At 39.1% G+C, this 24,127-nt stretch overlaps 1 protein-coding gene across 1 annotated transcript in view; it reads right to left on the bottom strand.

Moving 5' to 3' along the window:
• Positions 1-21,533, bottom strand: part of GABRB3 (gamma-aminobutyric acid type A receptor subunit beta3) — a 249,637-nt gene extending 228,104 nt beyond the window's left edge. The window contains exon 1 of the mRNA XM_021674561.2: positions 21,490-21,533. The gene's annotated coding sequence lies outside the window, so the exon portion shown is untranslated. The remainder of the gene's footprint in view (positions 1-21,489) is intronic.
• Between the last annotated feature and the right edge of the window lie 2,594 nt (positions 21,534-24,127).

Consider the following 24,127-nt stretch of genomic DNA (forward strand, 5'->3'; position numbering starts at 1 on the left):
TATTTTAGGTGAATATTTATAACATCTGAAATCAAATGTGTGTTCTCTTCTTCGACTGCTAATATCACATTAATTTAGCCCTTATTGCATTGTCTCTAATGTACAAAAAAATGTTAAATATTGATTACTGTAGATATTCCTGTCATCTCACTTTAATAGTTCCTTGATGATTACTCATTCACAATAAAATATAACACAGAAAATATACTATTCTTCATGTTAAGATTACATATAAGTAAAAAAAGGGTATTTTTTAACATACTAAGGAGTATTAGTCTATTCATCACTATGAGTTTTCTTTGATAATGAATCCTGAATTACATACGTTTGAGAGTATATACATATTATGCATCTCCACTGATTTATGAATTTACAGATTTCTGCCTAAAAACCATATTGGCAGTGTTTCTATATGCAATTTCATGTATCTGTGCCTTTTCTTTTCTTAAAATTAGAATATTGTCATTTCTTTTTACTCTTTTTCCCAAAAAGAGGTATTGGATTCATACGTCACTTCTATTCCTTATTTGCTATTGGTTTATATTTTCATGAATTTCTTCTGTATTTGTGTGTATTTGTTATTACATTTCATCTCCCTTCCTGACTTAAATGTTAAAATCTTGAAATTTTTATTTCTTGTTTTTTTTGTTTAAGGATATAAAATTTCTTCTGAATCAGCTTTGGCTACATTAGTGGAATTCAGTATACAATGATACTTCATGATTGCCAATTTTATTTCATCTTTGACCCAAAATATTTTTTAAAATTTCCAAGTGGTAAGGTTTTTACTTTGCTTTTTGTTTTAATTTTTAAAAATATGATGCTGTGATTATTTCCAGATTTTTGCAATGTAATCAGAACACTGGTCAGTATTTTCCTGTTATTTTTAGTTTATTGGTGTGTTACAATATATAAACAATTGTTCTAAGTGCCTCACAGGCATTTAGAGAGGAGTTTATAGTGCTTTTCCATTATCAGAGTTGGTAAGTTTAGGCAAAAAGTCGTTGATTATATGATTCAGATATATATTTTAGAAATCTTTATTTTTGTCACCTTGTTTTGCAAAGATACAAGAAAGATTTGTTAAACATTTGTGTTGCTATTAGATTATCATTAATTTTTTTCCAGGCTGTAACATTTTATTATATCACTTCCTAAGCACCAAACAAGAAGTATAGTTTTCAACTGACAGCTGCTTTGCCTTCAGAAACACGATGTCTCTCTAACACTCCCTTTTTTTCTTTCTTAAGTAATAATTTAAAGAATGTATTTAACTATTTAGGAGATGTGGGTCTTGCTATGCTGTCCAGTGTGGACTTGGACTTTTGGGTTCAAACCATCCTCCCACCTCAGCCTCCCAATAAGCTGAAACTACAGATGGGTACCACCATGTGTGGCTGGATTTTTATTCCTGACACTCTTTAAAACATCTACATATGATTCTAGTATTTCATCTATTGTAACAGGAATATCACTTAAGAATTCTACCACACATCATTTCATTAAAAAATATACAGCTCTTGGAAACATGAGTCTATTTCCCCTTATGCAAACAGCAACACAAAAGCATTCTTTCAACAGATAAGCGTGTTGAATCCAGCTCCTGGCCAAAATCTCATGTGTGATTTTTCAGGCCAACCACAGACCATTACAGATGTTTCACCTGGCAGTAAATGGGGGAAGCTGCCCTCTCCACACTGTGCACAGTCTGTGCACTGCAGCCTCTGATGGGAGCTGCCGCAACTACCAGGCCCGGCCAGCCTTGCTGTTAGGCAGTGTTCCTGTCGTCCAGGCCGTTGACTGGGGACCCTCACCCCACACCAGACCTTCTGCACAGTCTGCACACTGCAGCCTCTGATAGGAGCTGCCGCAACTACCAGGCCTGGCCAGCCATGCTGTTAGGTGGTGTTCCTGTCCTCCAACCCATTGACTGGGGACCCTCATCTGAAAGCTTCCCTTGGAGCCTCCTTTCTTATCAGGCGTAGGTGACTTTAAGGCACATTCTCTACTGCAACTCAGATTTAGTACATTTCCTCTTCTAGTGATTGCCCTGACCCATCCTCGGAGATCCCACGTCCACAGATGTAAGCAGCCTTTCCTTGGAGGAGAGATAGAATCCCCACCCCTCTGCCCCACACTTGCTGTTCTGCGGGGAAAACAGAACTGGGCTGATGGCTGGCGGTGAGGACTGGCACTTTGTCTGATTAGCCTCTTGCTTATACTCTCACAGTTGGTAACACAAGGCTGGGCCATTATCTTCATTTTGGCTTGTCTTAATCAACTAATTCCAACAACTGGCAGCTCGGCTCTCCAGCTCAGCTCTTGACATACATTTTATAAAGACAGAATATGAAGAACGCAGTGGCCTTCTCCTAGCAAACTGCTAGCTGTATCTAGACATTATACAAGGCGCATCCTATTTAATATGCAATATTGTAAGTCAGTGTCCTTTCTGACAGCTTGAGGCCAAAACCTTTGCTTCTATTTTCACACTTGTCTTCTAAAACATTTCAAGAAATGAATGACTTAGTCAAATGGTGTGGACCTCACAAGAAGGATATTGTAATATTTTCAATTATTTTGTCCAAAGTTTTCAAGTTGAATTCACATGAGGGGTATGACACTCACCAATTCAGATTCAGAATACCCACCTAGATATTAGTTTCATCTTCTAATCTGTGAGCATTTGATGATGAGTGAAAAATAGCAACTCAAGTTTTGTTTTTTTTTAAATACAGCACTTCAATTTTTAAGGTAAAATGTTTTCAACATATGAGACATTTTAACTTTTTCTTAAATTGTGTAGTCATGCATTTCTCGTGGGGGATACACACAGACACACACAAACAATTTATTTTAAAACAGTTTTAGATTTACAGAGAAGGTACAGAAAGTTAACATGTAAACCACACTCAGTTCCCCGTTATTAACAACTGACATAGCAGGCATATTTGTTACAATTAATTAAGCAATACTGATATGTTATATAAATAAAGTTTTTCCTTTATCTAGGTTTTCTTTATCTAATGTCCTTTTTCTGTTCCTGGATGCCACTCAAGATACCCTGTGAGTTTTAGGAGTGTATCTCCATAGGCTACTCTCGCTGGTGAGGACTGTCATGTCTTCTTGGAAAGCTGACTCCTTTATCATCATGCAGTCCCCACTTCACCCCGAAAATCTTCCTTCTTCTAAAGTCTATTGTGTCTGAAACGACTGTGGCAACTCTAGCTTTGCTTTCATAGTGTCAACACAGTACTAGTTCTCCAGGGCTGCAGTCACAAACCACCAACTGGGTGTTGAAATCAACAGAAATGGGTTCTTTCATGGTCTGGGGCTGGAAGTGTGAAATCAACACGCAGGCAGGGCCAGGCTCCCTCTGAAGTCTCTCAGGAAGAATCCTCCCCTGCCTCTTCCTGGCTTCTGTAGGGGCTGGAATCCGTGGCACTCCCTGACTGTTGGCCGCATGACTTCAGCGTCTGCCTCCCTGATCACGTGCTGTTCTTCCTGTGTGTCTCTGTGTCCTGTGTATCCGTGTGCTTTCTCGTAAGGAAGCCAATCTTTCGATTTAGAACCGCTTGAATCCATCTTGACTAATTCCATCAGCAAAGACCCCATTTCCAACCCAGGTGACGTTCTGAGCTTCTGGTTCTGAGATTCTGTGTGGACATGCATGATTTAGGCAGGACACTATTCAACCCAGCACAGCGTTGCTACATTTTCTTCCCATCTCTGTACTTTACTTTTTTTTAAGAGATGGGTTCTCACTGTGTTGCCCAGGCTGCAGTGCAGTGACCTCATTGAGGCCCCAAACTCCTGGGCTCAAATCCTTCCACGTCAGCCTCTCGAGGAGCTGGAATTTCAGGTGGATGCCACCACTTTTGGCCCCACAACCTTATTTTTTTAACCTGTGATTTTTTTCTCTATCATGGGTTTCTTGTAGAAAACATTTATTTGGGTATTGGTTTTTGATCTAGTCTTGTTCTCTGTTTTAATTGTACTTATACCATTCCCATTTAAAGTAATTATTATTTTACCGTAATTGAATTAATCTCCATCACTTTGGTAAATGTCTTCTGTTCATTGTATTTGTTCTTTTTCTTTCTCTCTTTTGTGCTTTAATTAAGCATTGTATGTGGTTTGATTTGTTGCCTTTATTAACATATTATTTATTTATTATAAATATAATAAATCATTTATACTTTTAATGTTTTTAAGGGTCCCCCTAGAGTTTACCATATATATTTTAATGAATCTAAATTCATCTTAAAACAACAATATATGACTGGGTGTGGTGACCTACGCCTGTAATCCAGCACTTTGGGAGGCTGAGGCAGGCGGATCACAAGGTAAGGAGATTAAGACCATCTGGCCAACATGGTGAAACCCCGTCTCTACTGAAAATACAAAAATTAGCCAGATGTGGTGGCACCGGCTTGTAGTCCCAGCTACTCAGGAGGCTGAGGCAGGAGAATGGCTTGAATCGGGAGGCAGAGGTTGCAGTGAGCTGAGATCATGCCACTGTACTCCAGCCCGGCAACAGAGTAAGACTCTGTCTCAAAAAACAACAACAATGTACTTCATTACATATAATGCAGGGACCTTAAAACTGAATATGTCCAGTTCCTTTATGACATTGCTGTCATTCATTTCAATGAACTTTGTGCCATAATCACTCAATACATGGTGAGGACACCTACTTTAAAGCAACAGTTATATTTTGGAAGAATTTAATCTTCATTCTAACTTCTCTGATCTCTTTTTGTCACTCCAAATCTGACCTATATAAGTTTTCCTCCTCAGTGAAGAAAGTCTTTTCACATTTCTTGCAAGTCAGGTTTACTGAGGTTGAATTTCCTATTTTTGTTTGTCTTAAAAGAATTTATTTCTGCTTCACATTGGAAGGATAATTTCAGTGGCTATAGAATCATGGGTTGGTTTTTGCTTGTTTGTTCAATATGTTAAATATTTTATTTCACTCCTTTTGCTTGCACGGTTTCTGAATACCAGCACACTGTAACTCTTATTCTTGCTCCTCTATAGACAAAGCTCTCCCCAGCCCCACACTGCTGGCTTCTTTCAAGTTTCTCTTGGTTTCTTTGTCCTACTAAAGTTTGAACAGGATACGCCTAGGTGTAGTCTATTAGTTCTGTTGTTGGTTTTTGGTTTTGGTATATATTCTTCTTGGTGTTCTCTAAGTATTGTTCGGCGTTTGTCATTAATTTAGGGAAATTCTCAGACATTCTCACTTCAAACATTTCTCCTGCCTCTGCTTTCTCTTTCTTCTGTTTCTGGTATTCCAACTATGTGAATGTACACCTTTTAAAACTGTCCCATTGGCCAGGCATGGTGACTCATGACTATAACTGCAGCACTTTGGAAGTCTGAGGCAGGAGGGTCACTTGAGGCCAGAAGTTGGAGACCAGCCTGGGCAACATAGTGAGACAGCAGCTTTACAAAAAGCTTTAAAATTAGCTGGGCATGATGGTGTTAGCCTGTAGTCCCAGCTAGCCTGGAGGCTGAGGCAGGAGGATCACTTGAGCCCAGGAGTCAGGGGCTACAGTGAGTTGTGATGGCACCACTGCACTCCAGCCTGGGCAACAGAGTGAGACCTTGCCTCTTACAAAATAATAATAAATAAATAAAATTGTGCCATAGTTCCTGAACGTTCTGTTGATTTTCATTGTGTTTGCACTTCAGCTTGAGAAGCTTCTAGGCCCTCCCTCAGCTGACTCTTCCCTGCCCATGCCCAGGGCCCTGAGAAGCCCATCAAGAGCATTCTCAATTTTGTTCAATTTTCAATTCTGTTCTTACGGTGTTGAGTTCTAGCAATTCCTTTTGATTTTTTCCTAGAATTTCCACTCTCCGTGCACATGATCCGTCTGTGCAGCCACGTCTGTACCTTTCCCGTGAGGGCCCTAATGGAAACAGTTATTTACATTCCTGCTCTGATAATGCCAACTTCTGTGTCATATCTGGGGCTAGTTTTGTTGTTTACTTCAGACTGTTCTGTTATTCGTGCCTTTTGGCATTCTTTGTGTTTTTTTGTTGGAAGTCAAACTCGTATCAGGCAGTAGGAGCTGTGGAAAGAGGCCTTTAGCTTGCGCGTTTGTGTTAACCTGGGCGAGAGCTGGCCTTTACTGAATGTGTGCTTAGCTTTAGTTGCCAGGGGTTTCCAGGTCCTCCAATGTTCTCGTTTTTATTTTCCCTCTTGATTTTGGGGTCTCTAATTATTCTTCCTTAGGAAGACTCTATGCTTTTCATATTTTTCCACTGCAATTCCCTGTTATTTTACAGAAGCTCTGCTGGTGTAGTAGCCAGGTATGGGGAAGGGGAAGAGTCTACAAGGTTGTAATTAAGGCCGGGCACAGTGGCTCATGCCTGTAATCTCAGTGCTTTGGAATGCCGAGGCAGGAGGATCACTGGAGCCTAGGAGTTCAGACTAGCCTGGCAAAATAATGGGAGCCTAGCTCTACAAAAATGAAAAATTAGCTATGCATGGTGGCATGTGCCTGTAGTCCCAGCTACTCACGGGGCTGAGATGGGAGGATCCATGGATCCCAGGAAGTCAATACTGCAATGAGTCCTGATCACACGACTGCACTGGGTGACAGAGACCCTGCCTCAAATAAATACAATTGTGCCACAGTTTCTGATCATTCTGCTATGTACACACATATGTTTGTGTGTGTGTGTGTGTGTGTGTATACCTATATAAAGTAGATATAAAATACTTAAATCTCATCATTTTTACCAGCCTGTGTAAAGGCTGTGACCTTGACAATTACAATTTTTTCTCCAAAGTGGTAAAGCCATTTTTCCTTTTTCTTTCTTTTTTTTTTTTTAAATCCCTTACTGTGAGGCATGAAGGCTACAGGTGTCTGGTATGGGAAGAATATCTTTCACCAGCTGGGATAGGGCTCAGGGGAAATCTTTTCCCTGGAGTGTAGGCTTTTGTGGCAGAGAAATCATAATTAATTCCCCCTCCTCTTGCCAAAACACTAGGGAATGTTTCTCAGATCTTCCCCATGAGAACCTGGTGGCATTTTTGCAGGTAACATCCACACAAATGTGGGCCACGTCCCAAGACTGCAGGCCCCAGGATTTTCACACCCAGCCTCGTCAGTGCTCAGCCTTCGTCCGGTCATCAAAATGACCCTGTAAGTGTTCCCACACATGGATGGCTCCAGCAGTGCCTGCTGCACCCCGTGGCTCTCCGCTCTGCCTCTCTGAATTGCCCATTGCCCTGTGTTTCTGGATTTCTGGGAGGCAATTTGCCTTGTGACTCCAGTGCTCTGATGGGCCTAAAAAAACTGTTCATTTTCACTTTGTTGGGACTTTTCTTGCTGTAAAGATGCCAGCTACTACTCCAAGCTCCTTTACATGGCAAGGCTGAAATGTGAAGCTTTAAATATATCGTTTGATTAAAAGCAATTGACAAATTGGCTTATATTCACATACAATAGCTTTCTTACACTTTTCTGAGTATAATCCCAAGGTGAGCTCATGAAATTAATTTTTTAATATAAGGCATTAATCCAATAATGTATTATGTACTGGGGTATGGTAATAAAAAATGAGCTTTCAAAATATTCTCCATCAATATGACTGTTTAGTATTGCTGTAGGTTTCTTCATGTACTTCATCCCAGTACCCTAAGTGTGATCAAATATTAAAATATATATTACTTTATTTATAATTCAAAGACAAGAAATGAAATGCAAAATGTTATGCATTAAAACTAATTATTAACAATGCAATAGTTCCCTTATCATTTTACACAACCTTGCCCTTATTTAGTCTTTTTGAAATAATAAAAATAATAAGAATTATTGTGGAAAATAAAAAATATATACAATTGCTCTTGTTCCCAACACAAAATAATATCCTACCATTATCATTTTAGCGTATATTCTTGATTTTTTCAATGTATACTTTCAATATACAAATTATTATTTAAAAAAATTTTTTTTCTGGAGATGAGGTCTTGCTCTGTCACCCAGAACAGAGTGCACTGGCACAGTCACAGCTCATTGCAGCCTCAAACTCCCGGGTTCAGGGAATTCTCCCACCTCGGCCTCCTGAGCAGCTGGGATTATAGGCACATGCCTCATACACACCAAGCTCATTTTAGAAATTATTTGTAGAGACAGGAATCTCACTCTGTTGCTCAGGCTGATCTCAAGCTCCTGCATTCAAGCCATCCTCCCACTTTGGCCTCCCAAAGTGCTGGGATTACAGGTGTGAGCAACCATGCCCAGCCACTTTTATTACTTTTAAATTTGATAACTGTATGCCTTATTTCCAAGATCACTAATGCTCAATCCAAAACATAAGCAATATATTGACATTTGGAAATGAGTAATCTGCAATATACTCTTTTTTTTTTTTTTTTTTTGAGACAGAGTCTCGCTCTGTCGCCAGGCACCAGGCTGGAGTGCAGTGGTGCAATCTTGGCTTACTGCAACCTCCGCCTCCCAGGTTCAAGCAATTCTGCCTCAGCCTCCCGAGTAGCTGGGACTACAGGCACGCACCACCATGCCCAGCTAATTTTTGTATTTTTTTTAGTAGAGACGGGGTTTCACCATGTTGGCCAGGATGGTCTCAATCTCTTGACCTCGTGATCCACCCGCCTCAGCCTCACAAAGTGCTGGGATTACAGGCGTAAGCCACTGCGCCCGGCCAACATACTCTTTTAACATGGGTTCTAGTTCCTCTTTTATTTCTCTAAGGATGTTAATATATGTGTATAAAGTAAATGATAAAGGTAAATCGTAATGTAAAGAGAAACTGACAAACCCACAAAATTAGTGAGAGACATTAATACAATTCTTTCAGAATAAATAAGAATATAAGAGATTTATATAACAAGTTTAACTAGCTTGGAGAAAAAAATAACCTAATATGATGATGCATGCATATATAACCAAGAGAATTTTGCGAACCCACACAGACCAGTCACAGGAATTGATCATGTACTATGCAAAAGCAAATGTCTACAAATTTTTAAGCAGAAATCAATGTGCAGTAACCTATGTAATAAAATTCTATGTTAACAACTAAAGGATAGCCAAATTATCTCTTCACCTAAGGAAAACTGAAACAACCATATATTTAGAAACATGAGAATGTCATAAAATTGAACCCTCCCCCAGAAAACAATTCTGTGAAAATTGTTGCCTTGAATGAATTTATTGCACAGTAAAATTTGGGAACTAAATAAATATTCAAGTCAATACTTAAAAACATTAAATAAAATTAGGCTAAATGAGGAAGAAGGAAGGAAGAAAAAAAGTAGTAAAATATTTCCTATACACCATTAGAAAATGTATTAGCAGAGTCTCACATTAACAATAACTATAAAAGCTATAAGATTTCTTGGAATGAACCTAACTACAAAGCTTAAACTTATGTAAAGGAAAAGCTAAAGGAAAGGAAATAAAATGACCTATCTTATTCCTGCACTGGAAGAGTCAAAAAGATAAAGGTGTTAATTTTCCACCACTGCTTCCTTATGACTTTCCTTAGTTTATCCATTTCCTTAAGTTAAAAAGGTTAGGACTTAAATTGCTTTTGTTTTCACTCTTACCCACTGCTGAAATAACCATCCTAGTACATAAATCTTAGTGGATGAACATTTCTTTAGAAATAGAATCATCAATTATTTGTATCTTCAAATTTACTAGTAATGACAAATTGCTTCCACAATGGCTGTAGCCATTTATACACTACAACCTGTTATACATTACAGTGTATTATCAATAGGTTTACCTATAGTCATCAGTTCTATATAAGATTTCTCATTTCCCTACATCATTCACACTCTTGGCATAATAAAACATTAATTTTTACAAATATAATGAATATGAACTAGTACTAGATTACTCTTCAATTTGCATTTACTTTATCATTAATTAAATGTTATAACTTCTTTGTGCTTATTAGTTAATGGGATTTTTTTAAATTTATGAACTCATCATTCATATTTACTGCCCATTTTGTGTATTTTATATATATATATATACACACACACAGACATATATATATATATGTATATTCTGGATATTATTTATGGCTTAGTGCAGGTTCCACACATCTTTGAATTTTGGGCTTATATTTTCACATTTTTCCTACAGAAGTTGTAATTTTTGGTAAAGTAAATTTATCAATCTTCTCTTTTGTAATGTGTGTTAATAGACCTGTGTGCTCCATCAGTTTTCAGCATCCGGTCTTCTATCGCTAGATTGCTAAGTGGCTTTTTGCCTTTTAATGAGCTGGTATTAAATTTTACCAACTTTTTAACGTGTCTGTTGAGAATATTTTATTTCTTTAAAGTCAACTTTTATGGAGGTATAATTTACATACAGTGAAACGCCACATATTATGAATTTTACATTTTTGAGTTTTGGCTTTGCTGTATGCCTTTAAAGATTCCTGTGAGTGTTCTGGCTGGCCTCGGTGGGTAGTTTGATGTTTTCGAGACTGGCTTTTAAGCTTTTTTCATGATGGATAGAGGGAGATATTCCTCTAGGTCTAGTTTAGCACCATGACTAAGACATCTTTCTGGGACCTACTGAAAACCTCATCTATTCAAGTTTTCTCTACTCTGTGTTTGGGGAATTCAAATAATTTTTTGCCCTGTGTGATCTCTGAGGTTTTTTTTTTTTTTTACTTTTAATTCCCTAGGAGTTAGTCTTTCCTGCACATTTTTCTTTGCCTGGGTGTGTGCAGCTTTACCCTATACATGACGTCTAGCCAGTCTCAGGTGCATCCAGGCCCGTGTCTGCAGCTCCTTATCCGTGTCTCTGCCTCCACTCTGAGAGTCTTGCCCTATGTAATGATGACCTCAGCCTCTGAGGACCCTCTCTTGTTCCTCAGCTCAACCAGGCTGCCAGACTGGGATTCCCCTTTCCTGTGCCAAGTTCCGGAAAAATTACGTCCAGGCAGAAATCTCAGTGACCAGAAGCCTCATCTCGTTTGCTGCTCCTCTCACAGGAATCACAGCCCTGAGCCCATTAGAGTTGCTGGGTGGAACCTGCAGACAGCTGCCACTTAGCACAGACCTGCCTGCCTCCCTGCGGGAAAGGCTTCCGCTGCATCCCACCACACATTTCCTAGAGAGCAGAGGATAGACGATAAAGGGAGGCTGACTGTGGGCCCACAGAAACGCTCATTATTTTGTGACTAGTTTTCTAATGCTCTCAAATATACCAACTCAACAGAAGTAAATTTCTTTCTCTTTCTCTCTTTCTTTCTCTTTCTTTTCTTTTTTTCTTTTCTTTTCTTTCACAGGGTCTTGCTCTGTCACCCAGGCTGGAGGGTAGTGGCACAATCACAGCTCATAGCAGCCTGGAACTCCTGGGCTCAGGCAATCCTCCTGCCTCAGCTTTCCCAGCAGCTATGACCACAGGTGTGCACCACCACACTTGGCTAATTAAAAAAAAATGTGTACAATTGAGGGTCTCACTAGGTTGCCCAGGGTGATCTCAAACTACTGGCCTCAAGTGATCCTCTTGCCCGGACCCTAAAGTGCTAGGGTTACAGGCATGAGCCACCGTACCCTGCCAGAACTCTCATTTTCAAACTTATTGGTGCCAAATTTATAGGTGAACAGAAAGTGGAAAAAAGTCAGGTAAAAATTATGATAATCACAATTTTTTGCTTAATATTCATAACATATTTGCATATAAGCTTTCAAGGGAAGGGGAAGCAGACACTCCTCGAACGAAATATACTCTCCTAAGGTAGAGACAAGACTTTCCCTCGGAACTTGTCATGGTGGGTCAGACACATACAGCCATGAATGGAGCAGAGGCCACTTTCTCTTGGCTCCAGTGCCCTGGTTTGAGAATAATTGCAGGTGTTCTCACTCCAGGGTCTCGGTGATGTCAACCTGTCAGGAGTATGGTATTAGTAGGTAAGCACCAGGAATAAAGGTAAGTCGGAAGCTACCTGACACTCTCCCTTTCAATCTGATGAGGAGAGTCAGGTAGCAGACTGTGACACGGTGCTTCCCATCTGCAGCAAGATTTACAAGGAGCCGTCTCCTTCTACAGGGGATCTTGCACTGGGTTCTGCCGGAAGTAAAAAGGAACACAAATATTGGAGGTAGCGTCACTGGATTAGTCACATTTTTACTATTGCTGCCACACAGAGATGATGTGAGACAGGCTGGACAGCAGAAGCATAGATGCAAAGTCCCCTGCAAATCTGTGCTACCACTGACAACGGCCATCCGTTGCTTTATTCTTCTACCAAGTCAACATTAACTCCAAGAGACAATATCAGATTTTGACTCATTCAATTTAAACAATGTAATATAAAAGTTATGCTATACTTAATTTCTGCTATAAGTCAAATGAGATTAAATTGCACCCCAACAGAAAAACCACCCTTATGTTCAATGTTGGAAAACAGATACAAAGACGTCTGCACAGTGGAAGATATATGGCACTGAATGTAAGGTTGTGAAGGCAAAGAAACAAACTCGGTACAAGCTCAGGATCTCTTTGGGTTTGCTCACTGGAAACAGTAATTCTCTACATACTCCATTTGAGTTCGAAGCTGCTCCTTAGCCATTCTGCTTACGGGGCTTAGGGAAGCTTCTCTGAAACTGGATTCTGTCCTGGGGGCAGTTAGTTCAGTGGCTGCATCCTGTGGAACTTAGCACACAATGGTCTCTCGGCCTCTGGTCACTTCCACCCCGTGACTGACCTTGGGTTGCTTTACAATGGCTCTTTTTCAGCTTCAGTGCCTTTGGGTTTCCTGGTACCTGGCTTTCTTCTTGTCTATGTTAATGGTGTCCCCAAGGGGTCATTAAAATGGTCCACTGGAGGTAGGAAATGAGAGCCCTTTTTTATGGACATTAAAAAATTCTCTTTTGCATTCATGCATTTTATAAAAAGTATAATGTACATATGGGTAGAATTGAATCATATTTTACTGTTAGTATAGGTGAGCAAGAAGGCTTGGTGGAAGCTGTTCCTCCAAATTCCTCCTTCCTTAATCTACATTCCCTGAACGTGCTATGAAGGCAGCTGCTTGCCAGCAGTCCACAGAAACTCTCCGCTTCCAGTCCTGGTGCGTGTCCTGCCGCTGGGCATGGTCTACGCTGATAAAATTGTAGCAGAGCATGCGGCGGGCCGGAGGTGGGGGGCAGCCCATCTGGGGAACAAGGAAGTAGCTACGTGGGGAGTTCCAGGAACTCCAAGAGAAGATGTACGCTGACAGCTGTCTGTCAGCAGTAAAACGCAGCCAAGATGCAGCAGGAGCTTCAGAGAGCACGAGAACTGACACCAACAGCAGAACCTAAAAGGGAAACTGAGCTCTCAGCGAGTTGCAGGCCAGGATCTCTCGGCAACAGGGCCTGCCTGTGGCCTGGCAGGAAGCCCAAGAACATTACATATTCTGCAAGCACAAACCCGACAGGTCAGGGAGCACTCTCCCCGGCTTGGTGTTTTCCATTTTGTGCTCAAAGTAATTCCATCAATGAACTGTGTGGAAGGATGATTGGGAGGATTTTACTCTGTTTCTTTAATTTTTCATAGATAATCACATATGAAAAATAACAAACAAATACAGTATGAGACGCGTTTAATTGGAAGGGACATACATCAGTAGGTCACTGCAGTAAGGAAATGAGTCTCCAATGGGTCTGCATTTATTGAGAGTTGCTTGACGGTCTTTAAAACACTCTCATTTCACTGGTACAAATTGGATCACAGTTATCCAAATTCCAAATCAATAGAAAGATATTTTAGTGTCCAGGTCCATAAATCATTCAGTAAAATACTTTTAGTGTCCAAAATATAATAACCTAGCTTTCCACTTGTCAGCCATGACTGACTAGCTTTCAGGAGACCAATCTTCCCACTCAGAACAAGCAGAAAATAAATGGACAAAAATAGAAAAACCTAATGTATGAGGGCATTTGAGAGCTCTTAAAGTAGCCAGGACTGAAAAGGCCAAAATCCTGGAAGGGAAACAAATTCATTGAGGTGAACCTGACCTTCCATGTCACGTTTGCTCTGCTGCCGCTGGCAGCCTTTCGCTGTGCTCCAGCAGATTCAGTGCCTGTGTGTGCATCTCAGTGCCTGACAATCTGCTGTTTAGGGAAGCTCAGAAGGCTGTTCTGAGAGCTGGCAGGCTGGACGTGAGGTGGGGATAGGGTGGTGGATACAGACACTACTCCTTCCCAACATGGCCCTTGGGAGTCAGTGCAAAAACCCCCTAGATTCCTCAAAAATGAGGCATGACAAATCTGAGACAGGTGTTTTGAGTCATTTTCCAGAGCTTCCCTGAAGGGCTGAGCCCCAGTTGCTTCCTGTGGTAACTGGCTTAATGAAATAAATGTATTAGCTGCCCTCTCATCTCTATCATTTCCCCATGCCATGACCAGTGTCCCTTGCAGCCTCCAAATAAATGACTTTTGCTGGAACATTTATCTCAGGGTCTGCACAAAGGCAGCCCAGCTGATGATTCGTGAGCCGTGTGAGGCAGAGGCTGCGAAGCTGAACAGAAAGCAGCTGCGAGGGCGCGGGACTGAGCAGAGTTTTCATGAGGCTGGCAGGCCTAATGACATGAACATGGAGGATCAGGGCCGCCACATGGCCAGGACCTGCGAGGCCAAGATCCCAGAAAAAAGAAGTGCAGAAAAGTGATTTTAAGAGTTTGACCCGTTACTGTCCTAGGGCCTTTGCCAGTTCCTGAGAGGCACAGGCCAAGAGGCAGAGAAGCTGAGCAGCCGGCAGGTGGTGGCGGGCTGGAAGGCTGAGGAGGGCCCCCAGGGTTGCTATGATCCTAGGAAACAAAAACTGGGATTCGGAACTGGGCAGGGTGGAGGCCCAGGTTCTCATGCTGGGCTTTCATGTATGACCCTGGGGGATCACAAACTAAGAGGCAGGGTAACCAGAGAGAGAGCCAAGGCATGCAGAACTGTAGCTGGGCGGCTGACCACAGTACGGTGATCTGCTCCTGCTCTACCTCCTGCTGGGAGCTAAAGAATATCCCCTCTGGTGGGAGAAATATCAACCAGAACACGCACAATATTTACTACACAGTGCCAGGCAAGGAGCTTCATCTGGAACCGTGCAGACCAAAGTCAGCCCCAAGCCACGTGGGGCTATTTACATTTAAATTTACTAAAGGTAAATAAAATTTAAAATTACTTTCTCAGTCACACTAATCATAACAAAACTGTTCATGTGGCCAGTAGCTGCCATATGAGATAGCATACACAGCACACACACAGAACACTTCCATCTTCACGGAAAGTCCTACTGCACAATATTGATCTAGAATTTTTACATTTTAAAGCAGATCTTTGGCATTAAATCAAATTTTAAAAGCATACCAGGATCTAGAACCTGAAAAACTCACAATAAAATCATAGCCATGGTGATTCAGATATTAGAGTCATCAGATGCAGACTTTAACAAAACTTTGATTAACATACTTAAGACGTAGATGACAAGATAGAAAAAGACTTCAGATAATTGAAACCTAAATGAGCTAATTAAATGGAAAATCTAGAACTGAAAAATACAATGGCAAATTAAGAACGCAAACTATGGGCCAAATGGCAGATAGGATACAACGAAGAAAGAAACAGTTACCTGGAAGATAGGTCAGGAAGAAATAACCAGACAGAAGCGTGGGGAAAAAATGAAGTATGGAAACACAGAAAGGAGAATAAAAGACCCAAGACTAAGGCGAAATAGGTGTAACATAGTTCTAATTAAAGTTCCAGCGGGGAGAACAGATCTAATGGCATGGGAACAATATTTGAAGAGGTAATGGCCAAGAAGACATTGTTAAAATTGGTAAAAAGGGATTAAGCCACAAATTCACAGGAACTATAAAACCAAAGCATTTTTTAAAAAAAAAAGAAAATGGGCTGGGTGTAGTGGCTCACACCTGTAATCCCAGCAATTTGGGAGGCCGAAACAGGTGGATCACCTGAGATCAGGAGTTCAAGACCAGCCTGGCCAGTATGGTGAAACCCTGTCTCTACTAAAAATGCAAAAATTAGCCAGTGGTGGTGGTGGGCTCCTGTAATCCCAGCTACTCGGGAGGCTGAGGTGGGAGAATTACTTGAACCTGGGAGGTGGAGGCTGCAGTGAGCCGAGATTGTGCCACTACACTCCAGCCCGGGCGACAGAGGGAGACTCTGTCTCAAAAAAAAAAAAAAAAAGAAAAGAAAGAAAAGAAAAAAGAACATGATACCATAGTAAAAGTTTTGGAAATCAGAATCAAAGGAAAAATTGTACACACATCCCCAAAATGTACAAATTAACTTCAAAGAACAGCAGTAAGAATGATGGTGACTGACTTCTTAACAGAAACAAAGAAGACACTGGAATCGAATCTTTAAAGTGATGAAAGAAAGTACATGCCAACAAATAATTCTACTCTCAGTGAAAACATGCTTCACTTTTAAAGGGAAAATAAAGATATATCAGACAAAAAACTTAGAGAAATTGCTGTCAGTTCACTTGCACTAAGAGATACTAAAAGGAGTCCTTCCTGTAGATAATAGAATTGCTAAGAGAAACAGAATACTGTATAAAAACATTAGGAACTACATAAGTAGTAAATATGTCAGTAAATCTAAATGAACATTAAATGCGTAAAATATACTTTCAGGCTAATTATAACAATTTGTAGGGTTTAAAATGTATATAGAATTAAAATTAACCATAATTGTGAAGAAGGAAAATTATAATTCATTCAGACTCTAATAAAAGAATGCCTACTATAATAACTGTGGTAATCAATGAAAGAAAAATATAACTAAAAAGCTGTTTGATCAGTGGCATAAAAACAAAATACTGAGGAATAAATCTAACATGTAGAAAATCTATGTGAGGAAAAGTACAAAACTACACCCTCGATGAAAGAAATCAAAGATCTAAATAGACATTTCAGGTGCGTGAACAGGAAGACTCAACACTGCCAAGATGTCAGTTCTTTCTAACTTGATCTATAGATTCAACATAGTATCAATCAAAATGCCAGCAAATTGTTTTCTAAATGTTTACTAACTAATTCTAAAGTTTGTATGGAAAGGCAAGAGGTCCAAAATAGCCAACAAAAGACTGAAGGAGAAGAACAAAGTCAGAGGACTGACACTACCCAACTTCAAGACTTCTCGTAAAGCATTCCCCTTGCTGGGCATGGTGGCTCATACTTTTAATCCCAGGACTTTGGGAGGCCAAGGAGGGTGGATCACAAGGTCAGGAGTTAAAGACCAGCCTGGCTAAGATGGTGAAACCCCATCTCTACTAAGAATGCAAAAATTAGCCAAGCATGGTGGCGGGCGCCTTTAATCTCAGCTACTCGGGAGGCTGAGGCAGAGAATTGCTTGAATCTGGGAGGCAGAAGTTGTTGTGAGCTGAGATCGTGCCACTGCACTCCAGCCTGGGCGACAGAGTGAGACTCTGTCTCAGAAAAACTGGCCTAACCAAGACAAGGAAGCTGTATCTCACCACTCCTATTCTCCTATTCAACATAGCATTGGAAGTCCTGGCCAGGGCCATGAGGCAAGAGAAAGAAATAAGGAGCATCTAAATAAGAAGGGAGAAAGTCAAACTATCACTGTTTACAGATTATATGATCCTATATCTAGAAAACCGCATAGTCTCAACCCAAAAGCTCCTAGGCAATACCATTCTGGATATAGGAATGGGCAGATTTTATAATAAAAGACACCAAAAGCAATCACACGAAAAAAAAAAATTAACAAATGGGATCTAACTAAACTTAGGAGCTTCTGAACAGCAAAAGGAACAGACAACCTACATTGGGAAAACATTTTTGCAAATTATGCATCTGACAAAGGTCTAATATTCAGAATCTGTAAGGAACTTAAATTGACAAGAAAAAAACCAACCCCATTTAAAAGTGAGCAAAGCACATGAACAGACACTTTTCAAAGGAAGACATACATGCAGCCACCAAGCATATGATAACAAGCTCAATATCAGTGATCATTAGAGAAATGCAGATAAAAACCACAATGAGATACCATCTCATACCAGTCAGAATGGCTCTGATTAAAAAGTCAAAAAATAATGCTGGTGAGGTTGCAGAGAAAAGTGGTCACTTATAAACTGTTGGTGGGAGTGTAAATTAGTTCAGTCATTGTGGAAAGCAGTATGGCAATTTCTCAATGAGCTAAAAATGGAACTGCTATTTGGCCCAACACTCTCATTACACTTTAAATCATTCTATCATAAAGTCACATGAACCTGTGTATTCACTGTAGCACTATTCACAATGCAAAAAATGTGGAATGAACCCATATGCCCCTCAATGTGTCCACGTGTACTCATCATTTAATTCCCACTTATAAGTGAGAATGTGCAATACTTAATTTTTTTGTTTCTGCATCAGTTTGCTAAGGATAATGACCTCCAGCTCCATCCATGTTCCTGCAAAGGATATGATATACCCAAAGGAATATAAATTATTCTATTATAAAGATGCATGAACATGTATATTCACTGCAGCATATTCCCAATAGCAACGATATGGGATCAACCCAAATGCCCAACAATGACAGACTAGATAAAGAAAATGTGGTACATATACACCACGGAACACTATGCAGCCATAAAAAGGAATGAGATCATGTCCTTTGTAGGGACAAGGACGGAGCTGCAAGCCATTATCCTCAGAAAACTAATGCAGGAACAGAGAAGCAAACACCACTGTATATAACCTATGTATATAGGCACATATATATGAGGCATATATATACACACATATATTTGCATGTGGATGTCCAATTATTTCAGCACCATTTATTAAAAGTTGTATCCTTTCTGCATTGAATGGCCTTTGCTATTTTGTCAAAGATCTGTTGATTACATTTGCATGAGTCTGTTTCTCAGATCATTGTTCTGTTTCCTATATATATATTTGTGTATTCTTTTACCAATACCACACCCTCTTGATAACTGTAGCTTTACAGGAAGTCTTTTAACTTTTATTTTAGGTTCAGGAGTACATGTGTTGGTTTGTCATACAGGGAAACTCAAGTCATGAAAGTTTGTATACAGATTATTTCATCACTCAGGTACTAAGCGTGAGTACTCAGTAGTTATTTTTCCTGATCCTCTCTCCTCCCATCCTCCACCCTCAGGTAGGCCCCCAGTGTCTGTTGTTCCCCTAAAACATCAACACCATGGCCCTACACACCTATTAGATTGGCTAAACCGAAAACACTGACAACACCAAATGCTGACTGAGCTGTGGAGCAACAGAAACTCTCATTCATTGCTGGCTGGGAGGCAAAGTGGTCCAGCCACTTTGAAAGACAGTTTTACAGTTTCTTATAAAACTAAAGATATTCTTACCATTTGATACGGTTTTACTGTGTCCCCACCCAAATCTCATCTTGAATTATAATAATCCCCATGTGCCAAGGGTTGTGTCAGGTGGAGATAATTGAATCACGGGGGTGGTTTTCCCTATACTCTTCTTGTGGTAGTGAATAAGTCTCAAGAGATCTGATTATTTTACAAATAGGAGTTTCCTGCACAAGCTCTCTTGCCTGCCACCATGTAAGACATGACTTTGCTCCTCATTCAGCTTCTGCCATGATCGTGAGGCCTCCCCAGCCATGTGGAACTGAGTCAATGAAATCTCTTTCCTTTATAAATAACCTGGTCTTAGGTACGTCTTTATTAGCAGCATGAAAACAGACTAATACACCATTTAATCCAGCAATCGTGCTTCTTGGTATTTATTAATTTGAGTTGAAAATGTATATCCACACAAATGTTTATAGTAGCTTTATCCATAATTGTTAACACTTGAAAGCAGCCACGATATCCTTCAATAATTGAGTGACTAAACAAACTGTGGCACATTCATACTATGAAAGGTTATTCAGAGATAAAAAGGGATAGGCTATCAAGTCACAGAAAGTCAAAGAATATCCTTAAATGCATACTGCTCAGCACAAGAACCCAGTCTTGGCAGGCTATGTACTCTAGGGTTTCAACTATATAAATTTTGGAAAGGTAAAATGATGGAGACAGTAAGAAGAGATCAATGGTTCTCAAAGCTTCGGTGGGAGGGAAGGAGGGATGAATACATTGAGAACAGGGGAAGTTGAAGGCAGTGAAACTACTCTGTATGATAGTACAATACTCACAGTGTATATATACTTGTTCTCAGGTACAGATATGTCATTGTATATTTGTCAAATGCCATAGAATTTAAAACACAAAGTGTGAACCCTAATGTAAATTATGGACTTTGGTTAATAATAATAAAAGAATCAATATTGTGGGTATACATGTCCTGGTTCCCAGAAAAGGAACAATCCCACAAGTAGGCACAGTAATAACCTCAATAACAATAAAGCCATTGTTGCTTGGTCACTTTGGGTTTCTCATGCCAGGAAACCTGATGGCTAAAACTGGAGTTGCCATATTGTCAGGAGAGTTGATCCACGTCATTATGAGGAGGAAGATTATAGATAGGAACATGTGTGATTTTCAGATATCCGTTGGAGCATTTCTTCATTCTCACATGTGGATGAGTAAATAAAACTATATGTATGCAAAAATGATAAACTAAAACTATGCTTAATAACAAATTATGATTTCTACCAATAGTACTGAATACTGTAGTTCACACTGCAGTACTTAGATTGGGTAATATGAAAGGAAGAAAGGAAAGAAAATAGCAAAGAAGGAGGGGTTATATTTCTACATAGAAAACCTTTAAACATTAAAAAATAGTAGGCCCAGAGGAGAATGAACTTTGCCTGGAATGCTAATTGATTTGGTTTGGAGGTTGGGAGTGGTTGATATCCAGAGAAGTTTTAACTGTGAAGTTGTAGTGTAGCTGAATCTTTAAAGATAAAAAAAAAACTATTATACCATTAGTTTTCTTAAAATATAAAACTTCTAAACAGTTCCTGCAAGATTTTGTTGTCAGTTTGTTTTTTTCTAAGAGAATATCAGTTGCAGAACATGATTTTATATGCACAAAATAATTGCATGGGCATTTCCTTGCCAGTCATTGTGGGGCGATTTGAGAGCATAGTGATACAGGTAAGGAACTTGTTTTCCTTTTTTAATTCTGCTTCTGAGTAGCCGTGTGATCTTGGGCAAGCCTAAACTTCTTCGGCTACCTTTCCAAATATGGCAAATGAGGATTTCTGAAGCTCCTTCCCATGCTAAACCACTCGATTTTAAACTTGCATACACTTAGTCCTAGAATCAGATGCCCTGAGAGAATTCAACAAAACTTCCATTTAAAATTACAACAGAATTACACAAGTTAAGGTGATACCATTTCATCATTATATTCTTTTAGTCTCTGTATATATCTTTCTTAACATAATTTTGACAAGCATTTCAAAAACAAAATACATAAAATAAGTTATGGGCTCATATTACAATCACTACTAATATTCATAGCATTAGTAGTAAGTGAAAACATTTCATTGATAAAATGCAGGTATCATAGACTTACCTGGTTTCATAAATGGCATAAAATTTTCTGTGTTCTTTGACTGCATTCCTGAAAAAAAAAAAAAAGATAAGATGTAAACTTCATGATTATGGCTAAGGTCTAAAATTCGGTTAATAAGTATATTCTCAAACTGTGTCTATTTAAAATATCTCCACTAGCATTGTGTGAAATTCAAGAAATAATATTTAAAGAAATGTATACACATTCTAAAAAGTAATACACATCATATTAGATAAGCTTAGGCCCTGGTTTCTGCTCCAACAGTAGCTAATGTGGTTACTGAACCACCATTTAAATTTTACCGAAGGAGACAGAAAACCAGTAATAAAGATAATTCCTGATTGTGGTATGTCCAGTCACAAAATTAAAATAAAATAACATAATAGAAAATTATGTAAGAGAAGCCATATTAAATAGGATGCAAAAGAAATAAGTTTCATTGGCCAGGCTTGGTGACTCATATCTGTAATCCCAGCACTTTCAAAGTGGGAGAATCACTTGAGTCCAGCAGTTCGAGATCAGCCTGGGCAACATAGTGAGACCCTGTCTCTACAAAAAATACAGAAATTAGCTGGGTTTGGTGGTGCAGGTCTGATCCTAGCTACTCGGGAGGCTGAGGTGGGAGGATCACTTGAGCCCAGGAGGTTGAGACTACAGTGAACCAAGGTAGCACCCCTGCACTCCAGCCTGGGCAGCAAAGTAAGACTCTGTCTCAAAAAAGAATAAGGTAAAATAAAATGAACAGGGCATGGTGGCATATGCCTGCAGTTCCAGCTACACAGAAGGCTAAAATAGAGGATTGCTGGAGCCCAGAAGGTCGAGGCTGCAGTGAGCCAAGACTATGCCGCTGCATTTTAGCTTGGCGACATAATGAGACCCCGTATCAAAAAAAAAAAAAAGTTTCCTTAGAAAATAAATTTGTCGTTGGAACCTAAGTCATAGAAGAAGTTAACTATGAGATTTGTAGGAAAACAGAGGCAATACAAAGTTCAAAGTTCCTAAGGTGAAAATGCATCAGGTATGTTTGGAGAAAAAAGTCATCCAACATCTTCAGTCATCATACGATGGTGAATGATGATTCACCACTACAGTTTTAGAGGTACCATAAGTCCACAGTAAATGACCCTAGACAGTATGGTATTGGTGAAAGGAAAGAAATATAGGTCAATTAAACAAAATAGTGACTCCAGAAATACAGCAAAGCAAATCTAGTCAAATGATTCTTGACAAAGAACAGGCTTTTCAGCAAATGGTGTTGAAACAATTGGATATTCGTGTGCAAAACGAAACCTTATTGTTAATGATAACAATAGAAATAATAATTATGTATTGATTACTATGTTCAAGGCACTGTATTTCTTATGCTGAGTCATTTAAAATAAGAAAAATAATGCAAGTAAACAAGTGAAAGAAAAATCCATAATTGAAGGCAGGAAAACCATAACTGACAGTAAAAAAAAAAAAGTGCCAATGATACGGAAGGACATGACCTGAGGCCTGGCCTTCAGCCTCCCTCTGACACCTGTCACCAGGCAGGTCAGCTGCTGCCTCACACAAAATTACTGGACATCTAAAAAGTGCATCCAGAATGAAAAGGAAAAACTAGACAACATTTTTGACATGAAGTGAAATTTTTGAAAAAGATGAAGCAATAAAATAAAATATTCAAAATAAATATATCAAAGACACAAGAGAACTTTAGTAGCATGGAGAAGAAATGACATGAAAAAAAATATGATAAAGTATCAGTTATAAAATATGAACCTGTTTTAAGAAGGAACGTGTTGAAAGGAATAAATAAAATGTAAATGACTGAAGAACAAGTGAGTGGTCTGGAAGATCACACTGGAGTCTCAAAGGCAGCACTGAAGAATCAGGAGTGAGGAATCACAAAGCAAAAGGAACTATGTAGGTACAGGTGACAACATCTGGATAACAGGAAATACCAGAAGTGAAAAAAAATCCCTCAGGAAATAACTTATGTGATGAAATTAGAACAAATTTCCCAGAATTCAATAAGAAATATTTTAGATTAAATGAGTCTGTATAACACAAAATATATAAGCTAATATACCAAAAAATGAAGTTAAAGTGTCCTATAAAGGTTTCTATATTGTACTTAAGCAGTACAATTCTAATTCTAAATAGACTTTTAAAGATTCAGTATGTATGCTACAATCCCTAGAGTGATCACAAAAATACCTATACAAAGAATTGTGTTTAAAATTAAAACATCACTCAAAATGAAGATGACAACAACAAAAATGTTCAAATAACCCTACGTAAGGCAGACAGGATAAATGGAATAAAAACAGAGGGGGCAAAAAGCAAAAAAATGATAAAATGATAGAACCATATTCAAACATATTAATGTTAATAGTAAGTGTAAATGGCCTAAACACATCAATTAAAAGAGATTATTAGAACAGGGTAATAAAGCAAGACCCTATTGTACACTGCCAACAATAAACTAATTTAAATATAAGAACATAAGTAGCTTAAAGTGAAAGGGTTTAAGAAGATATAGCATAAAAAGACCAATCAAAAGGAAAAAGAAGTGGCTATACTAATATTAGACAAAGTAGACTTTGTAGCAAAGACAGTTTCTACTGATAAAGAGAAACATGACTTAGTGATA

Source organism: Aotus nancymaae, unplaced genomic scaffold (assembly GCF_030222135.1).
Source record: "Aotus nancymaae isolate 86718 unplaced genomic scaffold, 86718_ANA_hifiasm-v0.15.2.pri h1tg000075l, whole genome shotgun sequence".
Lineage (NCBI taxonomy): Eukaryota > Metazoa > Chordata > Mammalia > Primates > Aotidae > Aotus > Aotus nancymaae.